The sequence below is a fragment of the Physeter macrocephalus genome, chromosome 1, assembly GCF_002837175.3.
Source record: "Physeter macrocephalus isolate SW-GA chromosome 1, ASM283717v5, whole genome shotgun sequence".
Classification (NCBI taxonomy): domain Eukaryota; kingdom Metazoa; phylum Chordata; class Mammalia; order Artiodactyla; family Physeteridae; genus Physeter; species Physeter macrocephalus.
Genome location: NC_041214.2, coordinates 60646412 through 60671049, shown reverse-complemented (window position 1 = coordinate 60671049; position 24638 = coordinate 60646412).

Sequence of the window (24638 nt, the reverse complement as noted above, 5' to 3'; positions counted from 1 at the left end):
TCATTTCAAATAGGAGCAAGATGAAAAAGAAAAAAATGCCTAGGTGTCTAATATGACACATAATTTTCTCTGAATATTTGTTTAACTTATTTAACGTGTAAATTTCCTTTATTCTCCAATATATTTATGTTAGGTAACACAACGGAATGTAATGCAGAATAAAACAGTTAATGTTGCAACCAAAACAGAGATCAGCTAAAGCCATATTTCTTAATGTTCAGTAGACATGTATCCTTTTGAGAATCTGATATAAGTTTTGGACCCTATTTTGAGAAAATGTTTAATACAACCTGAGATTTCACCAACTTTCTGAAGCCTAGTCATATATAGCCAAAATAATAACTCTTTTTAAAGGCAGCAAAAAGGAAGTATTTGTGAGATTCTAACTTCATAAAATCTGCTATTTGAGACCATGAAGTATGAAGGCTCAAAGCTAGTGTGAAGGCTCAAAGTATCCTAGGGTTGTAGTATTCAACAAAGGAACAGAAAGAGTTAGAGAAGGCATTTTATTGGCATTCAGAAGCTTGTGTCAATGGAAACCTGGGGTCCCAGGGTGTACTTGGGCTCATGTACTTTTATGGACAAGGCATCCACCAGGATACCGAGGCTGCTCCGCATTGCTTGAGGAAAGCAGCACAGCATGGAAATGTCTACGCTCAAGGGAATCTCGTGGAGTATTACTATAAGATAAAATTTTTTAAGGTTTTTTTTTTTTTAAATAAATTTATTTATTTATTTATTTTTGGCTGTGTTGGATCTTCATTGTGGTGCGCGGGTTTCTCATTGCCGTGGCTTCTCTTGCTGCGGAGCACGGGCTCTAGAGCGCAGGCTCAGTAGCTGTGGTGCACGGGCTTAGTTGCTCCGCGGCATGTGGGATCTTCCCAGACCAGGGCTCGAACCCGTCTCCCTTGCATTGGCAGGCGGATTCTTAACCACTGGGCCACCAGGGAAGCCCTATAAAATTTTTTAAGGTTTTTAAAAACTGAAATAAAAAGGGAAATGCATTTAATCCAGTTTCAGTGCTATCTGAGGGGTCCTATTGATCACGTATAGATTAATTTAAAGGTAACTGATCTAGCTTATGCTTAAAAAAAAAGTGTGATTCCCACGCCTTCTGAACAGGGAACAGAGTAAGCCCGAGGATGTCATGTGCTCTCTTCTTCCTCACTCATTTAAAAACCAGTCCTTGGTTAATACATGAGGGTTCAGAGATACCAGCCTAAGTGCCACAGCTGGGAGATCAAACACTAGTCTGCTTTTTGATTTACCTTGTGGGTCAGTGTCCCCTCTCAGTCAGGAGACTGACTTCTTCTCCTGAACCCCTACCTCAACAGTAAGGGTTGATTTCTCTCTTTGGGGGCTTCTTGAAATGAAAGCACACATTCAGTCCTTTAAAATTAAGGATATAATACAATAACAGGAAAAAAAGTAGTATTTATGGTCAGAACTGCTTCTATCAGTCCAATTGAAAGACTGTTCTCCAGATCTGGTCATTCCCTCAAAGTAGAGTGGTGAAAATCTGCTGAACTGATATCTTGTCTATAGCCATATATTTCTTAAATCATGAGTTAGCATTTGGGTGCAAGGATATCTGAGGCATAAATATAATGAATACCAGTATTCCAGGGTAACAACTCCAAGGAAAAGTAGTTCCCTAGTGTAGGTTCAATAAAATCATAAGCTCTAGCTGAGTTTTAAAATGTTACTATTTGTGCATTGTTTGGGTGTGTTGTTACTGGGGTCAATCCTCTGCTTTCATCCAAGTACAGATTTTCTCATTGGCCTTAACCACAGGTGAATGTCACAAATAAAAAAAAAATCCAGAAATTTTGTTAGAAATAGCAAGAAGCATAAACACTAACAGAACTTCTATTGATGAAGAAGTCCCTGGTGAGCAGAAGAGACACCAATAATTCCAGGAAGCAAGTCATGACTCAAACTCACTTAAGGGAAAGTTCTTTGATGGACAATAGATTTTCTTATTACAGCCATTATTTTCTTGGTGATGAAGGCTTCCTTACAAAAAGGGGAAGGAACTTTTAAATTTTTAGGCCTGTTTTAAAGGTTTTTAAAAGTTTTAACTTTTAAAGTTTAAAAGGCCTGTTTTAAACTCTCTTTATTATCTGATAAGAAATAATATATAAACAAATCAGTACAGAGGTAACTAATGTTTTTAAGCTCATACTATGTAACAGGAACCTATTGTATACAATCGTCAATACAATAACTGTAGTAGGTAGGTCTCATGTTTATTTTATAGACATAGAAGCTACAGCTCAGAAGCTAGCCTAAAGTGGAATTCTGGAAGTAGAGACAAAGTTTCCTGGATAAAAATTCAAGGATTTGATCTATATTTTCCAAGAAAGGAGAAACTATTTACAGAGGATGGAAAGGACCAGAAGACAAGAAGAACTTAGGCAGAGCACAGGTTTGGCAAAGCACAGTTTGAACCGTTCTCAGATAATGCCTTGAGAACTGGGACAATTTATAGGGATGCACAATATCTATTTACAGAGCCAGTAAAGAACATATTGGAAATTGTCTAGCAGTGACTCAAGGTAGATATTTGGAATTCAGGTTGCCTATTAAAGAGGAAGAAATGAACTATATAATTTAGAGCATTGAGGCAGAATCAGAGAAACAGCAAGAGAGCTAATGAATGGTGACTACTGAAGCAGAAGATCAAGAAGAAAGCAGGAAGGAGGAGCTCCTAAGGTGATATTACATGGCCTAGTGGTGGCTTTATGGTCCTAGACGGTTGGCAGATGCCCTTCAAGGCAGTCTGAAAAGCTGTCTGCTGAGCAGACTTTCTGAAAAGAAAGGATGGATCAATCAGTTTTAGGAATTTCTGTAAACAGACTATATAAACAATACAGTGCCTTATTCTTTCTGTAGAGGACATTTAGCACAAATTGATATTTACCAAATTTATTTTTAGGTTAGCACCACTTTAAAACTGTTTGCTTTAAAAACAAAATCATCATCCTTGATTGCTTGTGACAGCTATCACAGATAACAAACATATCATATGAAAGTATTACTGCTATAAAAATGTAAATTGAAGGAAAACAGATGTTTCAATATAAGGGAATATATTTTCAAGATGATTATTACATATAAAAGCAATGGTTGGAAAATGTTGAAGCAATACCCACCCCCCAGAGAAATATCCCACCTGAAAATCTGACAACTTTCAGAGCTCCTAGTATAAGGCCTGACGTGGTATGTACTCAATGAGTATTAACTGGATAAATAAGTGAGTTGAGGAAGAGGATGCCGATGTTCTCTAAAGTCTTAATAAATCAAAAACACTAAGTAAATAAACCAACTTTATTGTTTCCAGTAGTAAACTAAACTTGAAAAGGCTTTGCTCAATGGTATGTGTTTAAACACAAGCAAAGCAAAACAAACGGTACAAGAGATCGCTAGTAGTCTATGTATCATGTATACATGCAGTCGTCATGTTTCAATTTCCCAGTTTACTGGCATGAAATTATTGCCACTCAGAAGACATTGCATTCAATTTTCTTTTTAACCTGTAATAATCCAAGGGAAAGAAGTTCTTCTGTGAAGTATTACCCAGATGAAGAGGAGGCAAAGTTTTCTCCCTTGTCTTGTCTCACTTGTTATTGCCATTAACTTTTCTGAATTTTACAATAGGCTTTCTAAATATCAGAATCAATAAAAGATCCTTGCCTTGATTCCTCCCCTTTATGTAGCTGACACAGCTGAGTAAAAATTTAGTAAAAAATTAATGGTTGCACACCATTTTGGGGAGGACACTTTGCAACCATTGTGTACTCTTGATTCAGAAACTGCCTCCTGAGAATTTATTCGAGGACTATCATAATGAGAACCAATATTAATTACTAGAATATTGGTTATAATGATTGATAATGGTTAAAATGGATAAATTTGAAATGCCTCAAAGATATGTGACCTGGTAAAAATTAAATAGAGTATGCATAGAGATAGATGGAAACATTACTGTGTACATGTATATATGTACACATACATATATACATTCCATGGAATATTGAGCAATCATTAAAAATGGTGTTGCATAATGGTGGTTCCAGGGATTAATGAATAGGTGTTGTTAAATATGAAGACCTTTTAAATTATAAATATTTTGTGTGAACAAATATGTATGTCTTTTTTTCAGAAGAGGAACACAGATACATCATTTTTTAAATCAAATTATCAAAGGGTAACACGACCAAATCTAGAAGAGTAATTTATCACATTGAAAAATATATGCAATACATTGTTAAAAATATAGGTTTGCAAAGTTTGAAAAATAAGACACCTTGTTTGTAGAAAAACTACATATGTACATGTATACCAATATAAGCACAGAAAATAACATATGCTACAAAGGGTTAGCAGTGGCTTTCCTTTCCTTTTTTGGTTTTTTTTTTTGGTTACATGTATTTTTCAATACATTATTGGACTGAACATATATATATATGTATATATATATAAAACAAAAACTGAAACAATGCCAATTAAAAAATGTATAAGGTTTCATGAGAGAGAGATTAACAAAGAAAATATGACAGTAAATTAAAAATAACAAATACAGGTTTCTAATCCACTCCTTTCTATCAAACTACTTGTCCTTCCCAAACATGCCATGTTCTTTCATGTTTTCACGATTCGGCATTCACTAGTTTTCTCCTTATCATGCTTAACTACCAAGGAAACGCCTATCCTTCAAGTATTCTCAGTGAGTGGAATATAGTGAGTGCTTAATATATATATATAAATTGTTGGCTTCAGTGGAGAAGTGGATGAGCCAGTCTGTTCATGCACTGAATACCGAAAGATGGGTAGAATTGAGTTGAGACAGAAAAGTGGGGAGGATATTTGAGAGCAAGAGATAAATTGAGTCAACCAGGATTAATACTGTATTCAAGTCACAGTAAACAAAAGGAGATTCCTGTAGATTTTGTGTTGAAAAATCATAAGAAAACACGGTTGGACAAAGATGATGGAGAGACCTACAAAAAAGCTTAAAATTCCAGAGAAATTTGAACATATCTGGAAAAAACCATCCCCCCATCAGTGAATATCATGGAGTTAAGAAAAAATCTGAGTAACTTTCCTTTGAAGGAATTCAGTAGGAAATGAATCACCTTCTCACATTCAAACTTTATATTTCATATGTTTATTTTGTTAAATTTCAGGAATTTTAATAATTCTTTTTACATCTGACAGTATCTTTAATGTTTCTTCCGTATTACAACCAACTGATATCCTTATATATACCCACACCCTACATTCACACACCCACACCTACATTAGCCCCTTTTCTGTGGCAGAAAGCAATTTTATATAATGATGGCTGTGATTGATAGTTACACATTCACAATTGATTGCTACAATACCTGCTCATAATCCTACAATATTAAAGAGAATCCCTTAACATTTACCCTTGATGCTCTTTAGAAAGCAAATATATTTCTGTTCCTGAATAAAACACTGAGTATTAAAGATATAGATAAATTATACTGACTGCTGCCAGTGGTGTCCGCTGCAGTGAATTAAAAAATACATTTAGGGCTTCCCTGGTGGCGCAGTGGTTGAGAGTCCGCCTGCCAATGCAGGGGACACGTGTTCGTGCCCCGGTCCGGGAAGATCCCGCATGCCGCGGAGCGGCTGGGCCCGTGAGCCATGGCCGCTGGGCCTGCGCGTCCGGAGCCTGTGCTCCGCAACGGGAGAGGCCACAACAGTGAGAGGCCCGCGTACCGCAAAAAACAAACAAACAAACAAACAAACAAAAAAAAAACATTTAGCATGAAAACAAGGAACAGATGTTATTTTCACAGTCATTGTTCAAATGGCTCCAGCGAGCTGCATTTTCCCTAGTGCTCCTTTGACTTCTCCTAGAGAGGATGATTTATGGGGTTTTTATGTCTTGAAAGGGTACAGAGGGTGGCAATGGTGATGATAATTTAACTCATAATCATATTTTAAACTTTCTGAAGTTGAGTAACAATTCAACAAAATACAAAGAGCCAGCTTAGACTTGAGAGCTCTAGATTAGCAAAGTTCTTCCCCTAACACCATGGCACAAAGCCATGAGAATTTACATGTCATATTAGCAAAGAGAGAATCAAGAGGCGTTGTGCTTTACATTCCATTACACTCCATTTAGGATAAGTGATGAGAGGAGTCTTGGGAAAATCTACTCCATCTCTTCAGGATTAATCTAGGATGTACGAAGTATCCACTGTACTGGGTAGAGTGTCTTTCAACAGACCAGACTTGAAGATGTGATAGATGATTTCTCCATACCACTGAAATAGCACAGAAAAATGCTATTGAGGCATTCTCACTCCAGATGAATGGTGTGATCTAAATAGTGACACTTCTACCAGATATCTATCCTTGTTGGTTTCAAGGAACATCAACATATAAGGATTTGAACTGTGTCCTCAAACCCCAGGATTCACAATTTAATTTCTTTAATTATTCTCATGCTGAAATATAAACTAAATGCATATTTATATTTTTGTTTTATATTCATTTAAATAATCATTAGTGCTTATCACGTGGGGCTATGTGGTAATTTCACTTACAATATTATTATGATTTAAATTCTAAATTCAAAATTTCATAAAATTGGAAAGTTGTGATTTACTCCTTATATTGTTTTTAATCTAAATAATATTAGATTGCTTTTAATATATTGTTTTTATTTAAATAATCATTTAAATAAAATTACATTTGGACTTTTTCATCTGGGGTATTTTTACATAAATAACTGAGGGTTTAAAGTAAACCTTCATTAAAAAAATTTACTTACATTAATTAATTTAAAAAGAAATGTTAATTTAAAAAGGTAGAATTGCACCATTATGTCACTCCATTTATTGGAATTTTGACAGCTTTATTTTCATAATATATATTCATGTACATATAAAATTATATTCTCCTGTGTTATTCTCCACCACTGCAACTCTCTTCAGGGAATTTTTTAAGGTATAAAAAGTATAATCTTGTATTCTTTAATGAATTTCCATTGGAATTAAAGCATAGATGTAGTTTTAGAACTAAAGTTTTATTTCGAAGTGCACTATGATAGCTAAGAAAGTAAAATGCTGGGATTAAGTATTGATTAGTAAGTTTTTGATTTGGCATTGGTGAAGAAGTGGACACAGTGATTTGGGGTCACTCTTTCAAGAACTATGGCTTTTGAGGGAAGGAGAAAAGAAGGTGGTAGCTGGAGAGGTATCATCATTATAGACTAATACAAGATGATTAATTCAAACAATGGATGAGAAAAAGAAAATTGTTATACTTGAACTAAAGATATATTTTGTCAATTCTCAAGTTATTTCACATCCTGGTAAGATTTCAATTTAAGGATTACTTAAGCTCATAAATGAGTGATTAATTCTGATGTTAATGTTGTTAAAATCTTGCTTTATTTTGACATCACTATGTAGTGAAACAACATGTCTTTTGTTTCCCCCTATAACAATGTGATGAGAATATTTTCCTCTCAGGAATTATGGGTTGACTAAATATGATAATGTGTATGAAGTCCCTAGCATAATCTTTGGCATGTAGTAGCCACTCAATAAATATTTTCTGTTAGTCCATCTCCATTCTGTGAGTCTCACTGAAAAAATAAACTCAACCAGATTATCTCTAAGATCAGAGTCAGTTAGTCTATGATTTTAATTTGAGATATGTTTAAGAGCAAAAGAAGATACAACAGATGAGAGGAACAATGTGAAATCATCCCACTCCATAAACAGGAGAGTTTCATGCTACATCTACTGGTTTAAGGTACCATCTACTGGTTTAAGGTACCATCTACTGGTTTCAGGTACCTTGGTTAGCCATGACTCCTGCTTTTACAAGGTCCAAACATATGTGAGTTAATGAATAGGAAAAAAAAAATGTTGGTTGCCTTTAAGACAGCCTTTTTGTCCCCTTATATTATACCCTACTTTTGATCTCTGGCTATTAATACTGTATAATATATTTGTCAAGTAACAGATATGTTTGCATATATTTATGAGAAACTAAAATTATATGTTTCTCCGAGAAATTTAGGAACAGCAGTCTACTATTCTATAATAACCAGTAACCTTGTATTCTATGAGTATAATATCTGTGGTCCTAAGTTAACATACCAATACACGATATACTCTTGTTTCTGAACCACCCCTCTTCCCCATATATTATCACAAGCATCTTGCATACCAGATCAGTAATGGTCACTGTATATTATTATAAAGTTAATGCATCTTAGGACCATTCTGGTTTGTGCTGTACATCATCCTAGGCAGAATTGTCAGCTTCATGCTTGTAGCTGCTCTCAATCTGTCATCATAAATGATAAATGAGCATTGGAGTCTTATTTTCTATTGTACATTATTGTCACTACAAGAATGCAACACCAGCATATCTTGGCTTGCTCACAAAACCCTTTATGAAGATAAGAACTTTACTAGAAAAGCAGGGAAACTTTACATTTCTAAGTAAATAAACAAAACTGTAAGTCTGCTAAAGCTTTGGCTCAATAACTTTGGAACTGAAACTAAAGCTCCCTTCTTATGCATAGACCTCGACTTAATTACTTCAACTATTTTTGATTTCCATGATTCTTGGCCTCTGAAGTAGAACTAACACAATTTCTCAAATGGATATTTTGAATACTTGTCAGCAAAAGTGAAAGAAATAATTTCGGAAGAAAATTCCCCACGTCTCTTACATTTCTGTATGCTTTGTAAGTGAGATATTAAGTTCCATTTGTTCTGGACTATTTTTTCCAAGGATATTTGTATAGTGAACAGCCTTGGAGGATAAAGATTGTATCTCCTTCTGGGGCAAATGACAGGTTTGCTTACAGTTTGGGAAAAACAAAGATAAGATCTCTCTCCCAAACCAATGTTAGGAATGCCTATTGTCCAGTATAATAACAATGCCTCCCTCTGGAGCACAGGGCAGGTATGTTGTTGCCTACTATAAAAATTTGGAGTTTCCTATGCTCAGGATTTCTCTCCTGTAATGCAGCTCACTGAGTGTACAGGCATCTACCTGCAACCATCTGTATTTTTCCTGAGAAACTGTGGGAAAATATGGAAATAAGTTGCAACCCATGATGTTTGCTGCCCCATAAGAAATAAAGTCCTTTGTTTCTGACTCTGGCCTCTTATTTCTTCTGCCAGTTTCTTCTATGAAACTTTGGCAGGTTATCGTCTTAGGTTACAAGTAGGGTAGAATCAGGGCTTTTCACAATTCTTAACAATATGGGTAAGGAAATGAAGGAGGTTTTGAAGATTTCAATGAAGATTTATTTTAAGAAATCAAGTGCAGCTGAAACAAAACACATGCTTATTTATGTTTATTTCTATCCCATTCTTGATTTAAAAAAATCTATTTGCCAATAAGTTTTGCATTATATCAAATATGTTTTCCCGCTGAGAGAAGAGCAGTATCAATACTGTGATGAGGGGAGTAAAACCTTTGGAACAAATAGTAAAATATTTCTTTAGAAACCAGAATTATTTTGTGTATGTTCATGTGTGTAAAATTTATTATTCTAAGTGACTGCTTATTTCAGAAAATGTAAGGAATACTTTAAATGGATATTAATAAAGGAAATGTCTTTAAGTTTATGTACAGAGAAATACATTCTAGTCCTTCTTGAAATTGATTTGGCCAGACTAGGCATTAGATTAGAGATCTATGGTTCTATACCCTAACTTTATTTTAATGAATTATTAATGAATAATTAATGAATTATTAGTACTTTCCTGGAAAAAGGTTATAATGAATTCAATTTTACTTTTATATTTGTGTAACAGACTATTTTTTTATCCACCAATTAATTAATTAATTACCTATTAATTATAGGTAATTTCCCTCAGTCTAACTTTTAAAAACATTGAAAAGAACCTTAATTTTATTCTAATAATCCACCATTCTTACACAATCATACTCTTCATTAGGCCATGGGGATTACATTTCCTTTGTCAGTGCTTTGTCTAGGAATGGGTATTTGATACCATTTAAGTTAAGGAGCTGTGAGACGAAGTCTGGGAGCACTTCTGAATATGCTTTTCTTACTCTAAAAAAGAAGTATGGAAGAAGATGCTCTCTTTTTCTTCCAATATGATATGGTGTCTGGAAGTGCAGTAGCCATCTATGATCATGGGAACTGTTAGCCTGAGGTCTTCATTTAAAGATAGTGGTCTAGTGAAGAGTGGAATTAATTTGGGTTATTGATGATGTCAAGTCACTGGATTAACCAGTTCTAGGGCTAATTATCCAGGCATGGTGCTTTGTGAGATATGAATTTCTTTACTGCTAACACCACATTAATAAAATTTTATAGATCTCTTAAATGAAACTGTGTGTGTGTGTGTGTGTGTGTGTGTGTGTGTGTGTGTGCACGTGCCGGCCTAGGAAAGAGGAAAAGGAGTTAAAAGCCATAGATAGTTGAAGTCTGACTCAGCTCCACACAAAGCTAAAATTAATGAGGTCATTTTTGAGGCCTGTGATAGTCTTATGACCTAAGGAACTTCATTAGATCTGCATACTATTGAGATCATTCCTTATTAATCAGCTTATTTAGTTTCTGCAAAATAGTAAATAATAATAGTATTTGAATTCTGTCCTTTTATACGATTGAATCATTTGTTCATGAGGAATCTTACCTGAAACCCAATGCTTCAAACAAAGGAAATCTGTATTGTCTTAAACATAGACATAGGCAATGGAATGGAATTTTGCTTCTTAGATCCCCACTTTTCCTTACTCCAAGCAACCATACTAGGGGTGTTCCATGAAACCCCTAGAGCTCAGTATGAAAGGCCCTGCAAAGTGGGGATTTGTATCTGGGATTCCAGTTGCAAACTTAAGACAAAATTCAATCTTACATTCGGGCCCAATGAGTTTATGCTAGTGTTATGTGCCAGTATGTCCTCACTAAATATGCTTAAATGATGGTGATAAATTCAGTATCATAACTAATAATTCATTTGACAAAGTGGAAATAGAAATAATATCTTTTATGTTATATTGATTTTGAAGCATGTTCTTAATGTGATAGCTTACTCATAAATTCAACGGCAATGGCAGAATTCAAGAAAAGCAGTTCATAAAGCTTTCTAGTAAGTTTCTAGTCGTAAAATCTCAAAATAACCACCTTTGGTATAGCATAATTTAAGGTGATAAAGACAAGGAGGGTGAACGGTAAACAAAAAAAAACAAACAAACCAACAAATTAAAAAAATACTTATTTTTCTTGCATCAAATCTCCCTTTTACAAACTATCAAGAAGGAAGATTTAGTTATTGGCCCCTACCATAGGTGATCAGACTTGCTGCTAAAAGAAACAAATTTTACTGGATATGAAGGAGGAAATTTAAAATGCCTAGCAGTTGACATTAATTTTGACATTCATTAAGATAAGCAAAGCATTATTCTATTGAATGCGAAGTGATGCTGCATAAGCGAACATGGGCGATTTAGAACCGTTCACTTCTAGCATTTTATTCAATTTACAATCTTACCAAAAAATCAATAGGCCTAGTTCTCTTCCTCTCTCCCCTCCTTTTGTGCTAGCCTCATGCCATTAATCTGAGTTTAGTGGGCACAGTAACTTTAATGATTGTTGTCTTTAAGGTAATGTAGCAATTCATCCCTCTCTGCCTGGGCAATACGGTTACCTTCTCTTTCCTTGGGCCCTCTGGAGACTAGCCAATACCCTAGTTTCTTATACCCAAAATTCTCCCCATCGATGACTGAAAACTTTCAGAGCAACTCTGCTTTCAGCCTTAAGACATAAAGTAAATTTGTAGAAGTGAAGAGGGACTAGGCAGAATCCATAGTAAAACTGTCTGAAAGGACATGACAAGTGAAGATAAGACAATTAAGAAATAAATTGATTGTTCATAGATCAGCTTCTGCTTCACAAGCAGTTAAACATAACTAACAGTAATAATAGTTATTGATTACTCAGTGCTTATTCTATGCCAAAATCTGGATTAAGCAAATATGTATTATCTTTTTTATGCAACCACTGACTAATTTTTTTTTTTTAAACTCATCTCATCATTCCTGCCTGAAACACTGTGATGGCTTCCCACTGAGCTTAGTTTTAAATCACAGCTACTTACAGCGATCAACAAACATGATGCCTGGACAGTACCTAACCCTCTGACCTCAACTTCTCCTACTCTCTTTTTTACTTACTAGACCACAGCCTCACTCTCCCAAGCCCCTTCTATTTTGGGGATTTTATACTTGCTGCCTCTTCCCAGAAATCTCTTTCCCCAAATTTTTACAGGATTGTGGTCTCATCTTCCAGGTCTCCACTCAGTTATCATCCCCTAGGGGAGGTTTTCCTGGTTATCCTATTGCAAAGGGCTTCTCTTCTTTTAGACATTCCTTATCCGGCAAATCATACCATTTCTTTGTTGATGTCTAGTTCCAAAATAAAATATTATCAAAAAAAAGTTAACTCCATGAGGTGAGATATTTGTATCTCTTGTTTATTAATGTATTTCTAATGCCTAAAACATTGTCAGGACAGTATCACTCTTTAAAGAAGTATTTGTTCAGTGACGGTTTGATCAGATGCATAAATAAGGATGCCTATATGGTGATGATATTATTATTTCCCCAATTTTAGAGATGAGAAAACTTAGGATACTTGAGTTATATTATTTTCTCAAGGTCATATGACCAGTGAGGAATAAAATTAGGTATCAACTTATCTCTGGCTAGCATTCGCTTAATCTATTCTACTGTTATTGTTATTTGTTGTTTCCAAGTTTTGTCTAATATGAAAAAAATGTGGCTTTGAGCATTCCTATATATTTTTTCTGCTGAACATGTGCAAGGATTCTTTAAGGTTTGTATCTAAGATATGGATAGCTGTGTCATAATGCATTAACATTTTTGACATTACTAGATAATGTCAAGTTTTCCTAAACAGTTGTACCAGATTTTACTCTTACCAGAAGTGCATGGACTTTCATCTTGCACTTCAGCAATATTCTAAAGTTCTTTTTAAAAACTGCCATACATTTTTTGGTAGTCTCTTGTACTTTTATTTTATTTTTAAAAGTGTTATTTCATTAAACATTTGGAATAATTTATTTCTTATTCTGCGTTTGGTATTTTCAATATCTGAAATTGTTATTGTGTGTTATTTGTTTTCATGACTTACTTCCTTATATTTTTTTTAACTGTGGATATAACACAGTGCTCATCTGGACTCTATATTGGAAAATTCTAAGAGGATGGATTTGAGAGTGTATCCCTAGAGTAAGGATTCTTTTTTGCTTTCTCTAGGCTACTGTATAACGCTATAATGTAAATTCAAACTCCAAATCCATGTAAGGCCAGTCCTTTGATCACAGATACTACAGGGAGACTTATACCAACTTAGGCTCCAAGTCACAAACAACAATTTTCTTTCTGTAAGCATTTGTAGATGGCAACTGGCCTATGTTTTTACTGAAGTTATAACTCTTTGTTAGCCTCAAATTGCACAATCTCAATTATACCTCCCTACACTATGCAGGGCCAAAGTTTCTTTTGTCAGTCTTGTTAAAATCTTGCACTTAGATCAGATGTTTCAGCAATTTTCCTGATGGCACTTGCAGTTTCAGAGTTATCTTATGACTCTGGCTGACAGTTCTCTCTTATGCATCTTACAGTTTGTGTAGATTTCTTCCTGTTTTCCTGCGTTCAGCTCTGCATGGCTCAGGATTTTTAAAAAATTCATCTACTAATTAAATTTGTTCCAATATCATCCAGTCCTGACCACAAATAAAATTCCTTTCTAAAGATTCCTTTTTTCAGAAATCTTTTACAACTTTATGTGTCCATTTTAGTTTGTCCCCTCTTTTCTCCCCCGCCCCCCATTTAGAAATAGGACAAAGTCAGTTCCTTTTCCCTTAACAAGAGCATTTCCATGCTGTATACCTTTTCTTATCAGACTTGTTTAGCAATTAATGTTTCAATATTTTATCTTATCTGAAAATGATCTGGACATTTAATGAATTCCCATCATTTAATTTAACTTAGAGAAACTCTAAGGGTGTAAATTACCAGAGATTTAAGAAACTATTTAAGTAGGCATGTCATTAAAAATTATTAAATTAAATTGTTCACCTGAAAACTTATCCATTTTCATCTATTTAATTCATTTGTTCTTAACAATCATACTTAGATTACTCATGAAAACTTCATGAGACATTAAAACAGTTAGTCATTTTTTTTTCTTTTTCCTTTTTGGTGACAAACTTCGCAAGAGAGACATTAGTCTGTTTGATTAGCAAACCCTGGTAGAACAAAGGTTTTCTATCTCCATTATATTTAATACTAACTAAGAAGATATACCTGTATAAATGAAACCAACAAGCTTAAATAGCTTTTATTTACTAAAGATGATCCTAGACCATGTGACCTTGAAAAACATTTGGGTTAGTTTTTATTATATTTTTGAGAATTGCAATATAAGCATTTATTTGTTTAAGCCAATTAAATAGAGCTCTTTTATAAATTAATTTTGGAAATATTACCAGGAGGTAACACACAAATGGACATATAGATAAATGCAACCAGAGATCTCATAGATTTTATTTAAAAATTTTAGTTTTGAATCAGGTACAATACAAAACTTACTATTTTATAAATAACAGTTGGAATAAATTAGATTACTCACTCAGATAGCTTAAGTCTTTTATTATTTGTGGAGAAGACTTTTAAGATCTATCTTTGCCCTTGACAAGCAATTCTAAGGAAGTTGCTTGGGCAAGAGAGTCCTTTTACCAGTTTCTGTTTAACAAGACCTCTTTTCCTTTTTTTTTTTTAAGTTCTACTGATTGAGTCAAGGTTGCAGTCTCAGACAATGTGGGCTGTGTTTACATTTCAAAGACATGATAAGATTTATAACTTTAAGGGGCAGAGAAAGAAAATGTACCTATTATTATAAGTCTTAGGATATTTATTATTAATTTTTCAAGTACAGGAAAATTTTGCTCTAATATCCTGATCTTTTATAATATCTACAATCATTTTGAGAGGAATAGATGATGCCTTGGCACTGGTAAAAATAGGGTGGACCTTAACTTGTTTTTAGTAGGTGTACTTTTGGTTTTGTAGAGATTTGTAAGACACAGATGGTTGTTTCTATTAGCCCTTGAATATTGGCTTCCAGCTGATTTATTTTCTGATTATTTGTAGTTAGGTCTAGGGAACTGCTTAGGAGATGGAGCAGGTTCTTTTCTTGCCCAGTGGGATTAGTTTTAAAAGGAACTTCCAGCACAGGGGTTTGGGAGGGGCTTCAGTGCAAGGAGGGAGGAGAGCAGTCAGATAAAAAAAACAAAAGGAGTTTGGAAAGAGGTGGGTAAAGAGATGGAGGAGAAGAAGCAGAATTTGAGGGGAGTAGGAGAGGAGTGGGAAGGTTTAGCTGATTTTTAAAGTTTAGAGACAGTCTGAGTCAACTTTGTATTTACAGCCTGGAGGGAGGTAATTTTCTCAGTGTTACCTTTAGATGCTTTTAGATATCAATTAAAATGTGCTTCCCATTAATTGTCTGATTCTGAAACATTTCTTGTAATGCATGAAGATAAACAAATTTGGGAATTTTGAAAGTTTCCTATTTTGGCCATTGTAATTTTAAATCATCCTGGGTTAAATGGACCCATTTAGATAGGTAGTTACAGTATTAGGGTCCATAGGTGTTAAACATAAAGCTGGCAGGGGTTTCTGGAGGTGGGGGGATTCACTTTTTTTTTTTAATTTTTGCAATAAGAACTTCCTATGATTCTGCGTGCTCACTAAAACCTAAAACCTGAATCTCTTACCAAGTGGCATAGGCAGAAAAACCTTGAAACTGAATCTTGAGACAGAAAGAACAAACAAACAACTCCCATTCCCCAAAAGAGAGGGGACAAGTGTTGACATCTAGAAACACCCAAATAAAGGCCTGAACCTCAACCAAAACGAGAGGCTGGAATCCAGGAAGGGCTCACCAGGTAGCCCCGGCACAGCTGAAGAGAAGACTGGACACAGTGGGTCCCTGTAGGTACCATACACCCAATCTGAACTGAGGGGTTGCTCTGGGTCCTGTAGACTACACCAGCTATGTTAACCGAAATTTCAAAAAACAAAGACCTGACTGAAATAAAAAGGTGTTTATTTGGGGTTGGTTAGAATTCCAGCCTGTGAGACAGACTGCAAGATGGGGGAGGTTGATAAAAGCAAAAACAGCAAGACCACAGTTAGTTACATGAGTTGTTTATCAAGAATTATAATTGGAGCTGGAAAGAAGTAAGGGTGCTTGCTCAGTAAGGATTGGTTGGCATCCAAAATAGTTGCATAGTTACAAGTGGGAACAACCTTGAAACACATGGCTGAGGTAGTAGATGTTTTTTAAAAAATGGCTGGTGTCCTCAGTTAGGTATAGTTCACAGAAAGTTTCAGTTCTCAGTGGTGCAGAGACATTTCTGAGACCAGATTCTCAATGGCCACCATCACTCTATTACTCCATTATAATTTCAATTTTTCATCAAAGGTATGACTGCATATATAACATGAATACATTCAAATTCTCATTATCAATAATTCCCTCTTCCTTTTCCTTCAAATATTCAAAATCCTGTTTTGTTAGGTTGCTTTATATTTGAACTGTGACTTTTATAGTTTTCTTTTTTATATTTTCTTGAGTTTTTAATAAACTTTGTTATTTGTGAAGGAAAAAATAAATGTATTTTTTTACCATTTCATTAGGATAATTCAACTTCTTATTTATATTTTAGATAAATAATTAATTTTCAGGCCAGTTGTGCAATGATACCCCTCAGACTTATTGCTTTTACATTTTGTATTGAGGAGTTAATTAGCTTGTCTCTGGGATCCAGTAGCTTCCTCTGGGGTTTATTCTTTATTTTACCAAAGTATATCCACAAAGAAGTTTTCAAATAAAGATGCACAGGGGGAAAATTTCCTGAATACTGTTATGACTAGAAATTCTTTATTTCTTTCTCATGTTTGTATCTGGTATGATATGAATTTCTAGGGATACATTATTCTCCTTCCTTTGGGACTTCTAGTATTCAATATTACTGACAAACTTAGGTGTTGTAGGTGGTGATATTTTTTCTGAATATTTTTAGAATTTTTTCTTTATTCTTGATAGGTCGAAATACAATGAAATATTTCTAGCTGTGTAACTCATCACTCAACAAGTCATTTTAAAGTGAAGATTTATCTTTTGTCTCAACTTTGGAAAAAGTTCTTCTAATATTTATTGATTTCTTCCATTTATTTTCCTTGCCTTCTCATTTTAGAAGCCATTTTTGATTGATACCAGCTATTCTGAATTGATCCTCAATCTCTTAGTTTTCTTTTTTTTGTTTCTTCTCTTTTGTCTATTTTCTTTAGGTTCTGAGAGAGGTCCTCATTTTTATCACAGCTCTCCTATTTCACTTTTTAAATTTTGGCCATCGTATTTTTAATTGCTAAGAATTCTTCTTTGTTGAATTGTTTTTCCATTTTAAAACCAGCCAACTTTTGTTTTATAGGTGCACTGTCTTTTAAAAAATTTCTCTGATGCTACTGATTAGAATCTTTTCAAGTACAGTACTTTTTTTCTCCCAGACTGTTTTATTTCCTTCAGTTTCATACCAGTTCTTATTTTGAAAACTTTTAATTCTCTTCAGTTTCTTGTTTGTAATGAATAATCAGTTTGACTAACATAGGTGGCTTTGTAATTATTATCTGCCTTTGTTGGCCTTTTTATATATGTGTGTCTTTTGGGGAATCCCAACACAAGTCACATTTTACCTTAGGCAGGAAGCCACTCACTTCTTTCACCTCCCAGTTGCCAAAATCAGGAGGACCCCATGCCTGCAAATCCAAAGATTTCTAGGAAAATTGCTCTGATTTGTTAGAAAGTACTTCTCTGGCTTCAGCCTAGGACCAAATATCACCACTGAGTGTAGCTTAGAAAGAAGTTTGGGTGGCTTTAGGACCAATTTTTTCAACAAGTCACCAAGTTTTCTCCCCTCTTTTCTTTTTTTTTTTTTTTTTTTTTTCCACTTCTGATGGTTGCACTCACAGACTCTTAGGGAGACTCCACCTATGAAAACCTTCCTACTGACTAAAGCCTTATCATTGCAGGGCTCTGAGCTGTGGTTCACTCTGTTCTAGTATTTCAGTTAATCAGATACTATCTGTATGCTATCTTAAAGAAACTCTTCAAAATCTTTGGTGTTCTTATGGTGTATTTTTCCTATTCTTAACACTTTCTTAACTAACTGCACAGAGTTGTGCTTTCCTATAATCATATGGATGTGATTTGCTGAGAAATAAAAACTAAACTTTTGAGTTCTCTCCACTTTCATAAAATATAAGTATTAGAACTATAAGTCCTACAAATATAAATTTATTATCTAGCATTCCATGGAATATGGAAATCTAATGCTACAACATTGTATACTAACTTTGGAAGAAACTTCAATTTACTATCCTTTGAAAGCAAATATTGTACAAAACAGTACACAATGCAGTGAAATCACAAATTAATAAACACTGAATCTATATCAAGAAATCAGTGTTACTTTTTTTTTTTTTAAATGCAAGGCAATCTTGTTAAAGTATTTGGGCAAAACTAATTTATATGTCCCATTGAAAGCTAATTAAATTAAAATGGAAACTGTTTCCATTTCAAATGTGAAAATATAATTATGTAATTCAGATATATAAATGGAAAAATGAAATGCTTTTTAAGTTATTTAAAGGGGAACAATTAGTGAAAAAAGATCTCATGTTCCTGAATTGGCACACACACAGAAAAATCTGTAAGATGTCAGAAGTTTACAAATTAATATATAGATTTCAAAATTTTCTTTTTAAAGAAATTTCCAATGGCATTTATTTACCTTGATAAAAAGATTTTAACATTATTCTGACAGAATAAAGAGGTGGGATCATAGAAGTAAATTCTGACCAAAGACGAGTAATGAGAGAATTACTTTTTAAAAAATAAATACCTTATACAATTATAATAGCTAAGATTTGGGGTATTTTTATTGCAATAGACAGTTCACTGAAATAGTCAGGAAATAAACTTTATTTTACTCAAGACTCTTTGCTCATCAATAGATAAAAGCCACAATTGACTAGAAATCTGAAAAAAAAAAAAACCTAATTGACATTCTTTATTCCAACATACAAGAGAAATAAATTCCAGAGGAATTAACAAGTTTAATATGAAAAATGTTCGATAGCAAGGAGGTATTAGAGAAGAATATTTACCAAATCTCTTGTAGGGAGACTTTTTAAAAAAAATTAATTTATTTATTTTTATTTACTTTTGGCTGTGTTGTGTCTTCGTTTCTGTGCGAGGGCTTTCTCTAGTTGCGGGAAGCAGGGACCACTCTTCATCGTGGTGCGCGGGCCTCTCACTATAGCGGCCTCCCTTGTTGCGGAGCACAGGCTCCAGACGCGCAGGCTCAGTAGTTGTGGCTGACGGGCCCAGTTGCTCCGCGGCGTGTGGGATCTTCCCAGACCAGGGCTCGAACCCGTGTCCCCTGAATTGGCAGGCAGATTCTCAACCACTGTGCCACCAGGGAAGCCTGGGAAAGAATTTTTATGCTTACAAGCAAAGAAGAAATCATAAGGAAATGAATATAAAGATTTAAAATTTCATTAAAAAGTTATAATAATGTAAACAGACTTGGACATTATGTGTAATAATAAGTTAAATAAATAGTAAGTGTATCATATATATTTAGAAATAGAAATAAATAAGAAAATAGATATATGCACAAAGGATAAGAATGTAATAAAAACAAGTAAACTGGAACACAAATACAGTTAAAATATTTGACACAATCTAATTACATAACTGCAAGTAAAAATCATTTAATCATAAAGTTAGTTTAAAACTAACTTTAATATTATAATTTAGATGTTTATACACAGTGAAATGCACAGATTTTTGTGTTTTTAAAATTTTTTCAAATGGATACATATTTTTATGTAATTATAATGATTACACTTGTCATATCTCCATCCCTGCCCAGACAGAAAACACTAGCATTGCCCCAGAAAGTATCCTCATATTCCTTTATAATCAATCCCTTCCCTTTCTCAGAGACAACTATTTTCCTCTCTATCACCTTAGCTTAGTTGGAATCCATACAAGTGGAATAACATTGTATGCACACCTTTTTGTTCCCTGGATTCTTTCACTCAAAATAATGCTTCAGTAGTGTATTCCTTTCAACTGCCGAATATTATTCCCATTTTATGGACATACCTCAGTTTCTTCTTTTGGCCATTCACCTGTTGATAGACATTATGGTATTTTATGTACTATTATGAATAAATTTGCTCTGTACATTCATATGTTTTCATTCCTCTTGGGTAAATACCTAGGAGTAGAATTTCTGGGTTGCTTGTTGGTGTGTGCTTGACTCTTTGGGACCTTGCCAAACAACATATTGAGAGTTTTTGTTGTTTCATATCTTCAACAGCACTTGCTATTTTCATCTTTTAAATTTTGACCACATTGGTGAGTTTTGATTGCATCTCATTGTGGATTAATGTGCATTTTTTGATGGCTAAAAATGTGGAATATATTTTCAGTATTCATTAGCCATTGTCTGTATCATCATTTTAACATATCTATTAAAGAATTTTGCCACATTCCCTGTGTTGTACAATATATTCTTATAGCTTATTTTATATATAGTAATTTGTACCTCTTAATCCCATACAATATTTTATAACTGTAAATGGGATATAACTTTAAACGATTTAAAAAATTTCCCTTGTGATTTCTTCTTTGACTTATGAGTGTTATTTTTAAAAGTATGCTATTACTTACATAACAAATATTTAAGTATCTGAGCTTTATATTTCTTTTATTTTTATTTCTAATATAATATTCTTATGGTTAGAAATATGCTGTATATGATTTCAACCATATAAAATTTATTGTTTTATGCTCCAGCATGTGGTCTGTCTTTGTGAACATTCCATGTGAACTTGAAAAGGATGTGTATTCTGCAGTTGTAGGATGAAGTATTTTGCAACTATTAATTAGTTAAAGTTGGTCTATAGCGTTATTCAAATCTTCTAAATATTTACTGAATTGAAGGTACTTGTTCTATCAATTAATTAGAATATAATTTTCAAATATGATTATGTATTTGTCTATTTCTCCCTTTATTTTTGTTTCATGTCTTCTGAAGCTCTATTACTAGGTGTATAAAAATTTAGAATCCTTAGGTCTTCTTGATGAATTGCCCTGTTAATCATGCTGTTATGTAAAGATCCTCTTTAACTCGTAGTACAACTAATCTTGAGCTCTACCTTTCTGGTATTAATATAGTCACATCAGCCTTTCTTATCTTGACATTTGCATGGTATCTTTCCTTCCTTTATATCTGGATTTCTATGAGATACCTTTCTGCTTCAGCCTGAACAACATCCCCTAGCATTTTTCTGTGAGCAACATGTCTTCTCAGAAAATCGCTTCAGGATTCCTTCAGTTTTTGAAAAAGACATTTTCTGTAGATATAGAATTCTAGATTCTTAATTTTCTTAATTTCTTTTTTATTTTTATTTTTGTACTTTAAAGATGTTCTGTTTTCCAGTTCTACTTGTTATGGTTGTTTTCCTGTATGTTATGTGTCTTTTTTCCTCTGGCTACTTTTAATATTGTTTTTTTCTTTATGCTTTAACTGTTTGGCTTCCTTATTCTCCTAAGCTTGGTTTTCTCAGTATTTATCTGGCTTGCAAAATGGATCAGTGAATACTATTTGTTTACAGTTTGGAAAAATGTTGACTAATTTATCTTCTATCTTTTATCTTCCCCTTTCTTGCTCTTATATCCTTCTAAGACTCCGAGTATATGGAAATCAGGATGCTTAACACTGTCCCAGAGGTCATTTAGAGTCTGCTTGTTTCTTTTCAATATTTTTTCTCTCTTTACTTCTGTTTGGATGATATCTACTGACTAGCATTAAAGTTTGCTAATATTTTGTTTTATTTTATCCAATTTTTTCTCAATTATACCTAATGAATTTTGATTCTAGTAATAGTTTCTGTTCTAGGATTATTACTATTTTACAGCTACCATATCTCTCCTGAAATTTCCAAACTTTTTTCTCATTATATAAATGTCTGTGGACTTTTAAAAATATTTTTTTCATATTTATTTTAAAATTCTTATTCCAGCCTCAACATTTATTTATATCTGAATCTATTACCATTTATTGATATTATTTATTATGCCTGAGTCATATTTTCTAGTTTCAGTGCATTTATAAGTAATTCTTATATGGTATACTAGCATTGTAAGATCCTGGATTTTGTTGCTTTTCTCTGAAAAATGATGAGGTTTTTTTTTTTGGAACATTGTATGGACTAATCACCTTGATCTTGTGGACACTTTGTGTTAAGGTTTGTTAGTATTGCCCTAAGGCATATCCCTTAGTTCTGGGACATGGTATTAATCTTACTAGCTTTCCATATAACTGGCAAGAATCAAAGTACAAACCTTGTCTCCCTCACAGTGGTCAGCTGTTGAAATCTCTACTGAGCTCTTTCAGCCTTCCAGCTCTTATTTTCCTTCAGGGCTCCTTGGAGACTTGCCCAACACATGTGCATCTCTGTTTTAGAATTTGAGGAGAGTTTATATGCATGTGGTGTATTTTTCTCTGTGACTTCCTCTTTTTTGGGATTTGTACCCTTAATTTCTAGCTGCTCTGGCAGTTGTCAGTTCTAGGTTCTGACTCCTCAAGCCAGCAAGTTTATGGTGTCATGCTTCATATGGTTCTAGGTAATATTCTTAGGGAAAAAAAATCTGTTCAAATGTTCATCTCATGTACTGCAGTTCCCTTTTTTTTGAGTAAAATTCCTTTTAGTTTCTATATACATTCTTTTGGTAACTCTCCAGTGGTTTAAACAGGTCCCCTGTTAGATATCACCTTCCAAAGTTCAGAAATATTATTGGCAAATGGTTAGTCTGAGAGAAGCTACTCTGTCATTTCTAATTGCTGAAATTTCCAGAGTGCTATGTTTGTCAATTAATTTATTATTTCCCAATCATTTACTCCTTCTCTCAAAAGATTAGTGCCCTCAGTTGTTCTAGTAGAAATGATAATATAATTATTATTGGTGAGTCCCTTAAGAAAAAGCTAGTGTTCAGATATCTTAATGTAGTATTTCATTTCTAGGCATTTATTTTAAGGAAACCTCCCCCCAAATGGAAAAACAATATTCTGCATGCTGATATAAATTGGCATGATTAACAATGTAAAGATTAAAATACTAAATCCCCAACAACATAAATATATTTAAGTAACATATTGTCCATCCACTCAATAAAATACTAGGTAGGCATTGAAATAATTGTTTTGAAGCCAGTGAAATAACACTAAAAAGTCATTATATTAAAAATAAAAAGGATTACTAATTTGTATGTGTGAGGGCATGCATGTGTATATGTGTTTTTATGTGTGTGTGTGTGTGTGTGTGTGTGTGTGTGATGACTCAATTATAAAGTGCCTATACAAATCCTTGTAGGTACAATATATAAACCTTACAACAGAAAAATATCTCTGATGGAAATGTCCAACATTCTATCATGAACTAATGTAGAACAAATATATTTAAGCTCCATGCTTTCCCCTTCTTCTATTTCCAAATTCTTTGCATCATGATTATATTATTCCTCTAAGCAAAATCTAAAATTTAAAATAAATAGCTATAGTGGCAACCTAGACTTTAAACTGATTTTATAAATTCTCCACTTCTGTTTATGAGCAGAATATATTTAATTCCTATGTTTGATTCTCAAAAGTCAATTTTTTTCCTCTCCACAATCTGTCAATGACCCCAAATGAGTAAACAAATGGGTTATACCTAAATTTGATTTAGTGCCATGGTGGCCCTGCAATAACGGTAAAGTGGTTTCACTACAGACCTTCAATTTTTGACAATTCTTTCTTGACATTTTTTTATTGAATTTGGGTGTATTAGTTTTCTGTTGCTGTGCAACAAATTACTACATACTTTGTGGTTTAAAAAAATACATTCATTATCTCACAGGTTAGAAGTTTTTACATTGTATGGCTGGTTTTCAGCTCACCGTCTTACAAAGTTGAAATCAAGCTGTCAGCCAGATGTGTTCTCATCAGTAGCTTGGAGTCTTTTGCCAAGCTCGGGTAGTTGCGGTAGTTCCTTGTGACTGTGGGTCAGAGTTACATGCAGCTCCTAGAGACTGCCTGCATTCCTTGCATGTGGCTCCATTTCAAAGCCAACAACACAGAATTTCTTCTGTATCAAATCCCTTTTACACTTTGAGTCTCTGACATCTAGACTCAGATTTAAAGAGCTCATGTAATCAAATTCAACAATGTGTGAACTACAACTTAATCATGGGAACAAAATCTATCATATAGATGGTGTCAAAATCAGAGTGAGGGGCTTCCCTGGTGGCGCAGTGGTTGAGAATCCGCCTGCTGATGCAGGGGACACTGGTTCGTGCCCCGGTCCGAGAAGATCCCACATGCCGCGGAGCGGCTGGGCCCGTGAGCCATGGCCTCTGAGCCTGCGCGTCCGGAGCCTGTGCTCCGCGATGG